This window comes from Marmota flaviventris, chromosome 7 (genome assembly GCF_047511675.1).
Source record: "Marmota flaviventris isolate mMarFla1 chromosome 7, mMarFla1.hap1, whole genome shotgun sequence".
Lineage (NCBI taxonomy): Eukaryota > Metazoa > Chordata > Mammalia > Rodentia > Sciuridae > Marmota > Marmota flaviventris.
Window position 1 is genome coordinate 130,001 of NC_092504.1, and position 1,688 is coordinate 131,688.

The window sequence follows — 1,688 nt, forward strand, 5'->3', positions numbered from 1 at the left end:
CCGAGAGAAACGACACTCGGGCCCGCCCGAGCCCACAGAGACGAACGGCAGGGACAGAGGGAGGACCGACGGAGGGCCGGCCCACGACGCCCGCCCACCCGCTTCCCACCCGCGCCGAGGCGGTGGTGGGGGGGAAGGAGAAGGGGACGGGCGCACGAAGAGCACGGGCCGCCGGCCTCCGGGAGGAGGCGCCCCACCGGGAGCGGAAGAGGAGAAAAGAAACGAGGGCGAGGGCGGCCGGCGCGGCCCGGCGCGGCGCGGCGGAGGGGCGGACGGCGACGCGGGAGCCGGCGACGGACGGGAGGCCCACACGGCGGGGAAGCGGGGCGCGGCGGGACCCGGCGGTCGCCCCCGACCCAACCCCCGCCGAAAGAGGGCCAAGCGCACACCGACACACAAGCGACGCCGCCCGCGCGGGCCTCCACCCGCACGCGCGCCGAGACCGGGAGACAGCCTCGCGAGCTCGCTCCGACCTCCTTCCCCCGCCGCCGCTGGCCCGCTCCGTGCGAAGGAGCCGGCGCGGGAGGGACACGGCGGGGGGAGCGGCGCGGCGCGTCCACAACCCGGGAGGGAAAACGCGCGACGGCGGACGACACCGCGGCGTCCCGCGGCTCGCCGCCGGGGCACGCATCCCCCGGGGCGCGGCCACACGCGCGCCTTCCCCCGCGGCGCGAGCCCCACCCCGGCGGGGCGGGCGCGGGCACGCGGCCAGCGACCGGGGAACGTCCGAGCCAGCCCGGGCCGCGCGGCGGCGGCGGGAGGCCTCCGCGGAGGGCGGGGGCGCGACGCGGGGAAAAGCAGCGGGGGCGACCGGCCCGGCGCCACGGGCGGGCCGCCGTCGGGGGCGGACGGCGACCCGGACGCGGACCGGCGCGCACCAGCGCTGCTCTCCCTCACGACACACCCGACACCCTCGCCGCGGGCGGCACCGACCGCGCGCCGACGGCGACCCGTCAACCGGGCAGAACGAGGACCGACCGGAAGCAACCGCGCACCCTTCTCCTCCTCTCTGGCCTCCACTCGCAGGTGGCGGCGGGCGGGCCGGCGGGCGGCAACGGCGGCCACAGACCATACGACCCCCCCCAACCACCGAGGGGCGGGGGGGGAAGCGGCACACCGCCAACCGACCGCCAGGGTCTGCACTTAGGGGGACGTAGGTCCCGAGGCGGGCCCTGCGAGAAAACCCCCAGCCGCGCCATCCCGCGGGGGGGGCAAGGCTGAAGAGCCAAACCCCCGGGGGGGCGATTGATCGTCAAGCGACGCTCAGACAGGCGTAGCCCCGGGAGGAACCCGGGGCCGCAAGTGCGTTCGAAGTGTCGATGATCAATGTGTCCTGCAATTCACATTAATTCTCGCAGCTAGCTGCGTTCTTCATCGACGCACGAGCCGAGTGATCCACCGCTAAGAGTCGTATGAGGTTTCGGAAGGAGGGCCACGAGGGCCCTCTCCCGCCGGTCCTGGCGCGGCACGGGCTCTCCCCCCACCACCCCACAGTCCCCCACAACCCCGCCGCCAAGGCGCACGGAGCGCGAAGACAGGGAGAGAGGGAGAGAGAGCTTGCCTCCCGGCCGGCCAAGCACACGAGGGTACCAGAACAGAAACCCAGTGGTGGTCGAGAGGTTTTTCCACGACGGGGCTCGCCCGGCGCCGCAGGACCGCACCGGGGCACGGCCGGGCGCACGGAACGG

At 75.7% G+C, this 1,688-nt stretch overlaps 1 non-coding gene across 1 annotated transcript; it reads right to left on the reverse strand.

Annotated features, from left to right (window-relative positions):
• Nucleotides 1-1,257: 1,257 nt before the first annotated feature.
• LOC139706610 (5.8S ribosomal RNA) lies at nucleotides 1,258-1,410 on the reverse strand. Its single transcript, XR_011708234.1, has one exon. It is a non-coding gene; the product is annotated as a 5.8S ribosomal RNA (ribosomal RNA).
• Nucleotides 1,411-1,688: the final 278 nt, after the last annotated feature.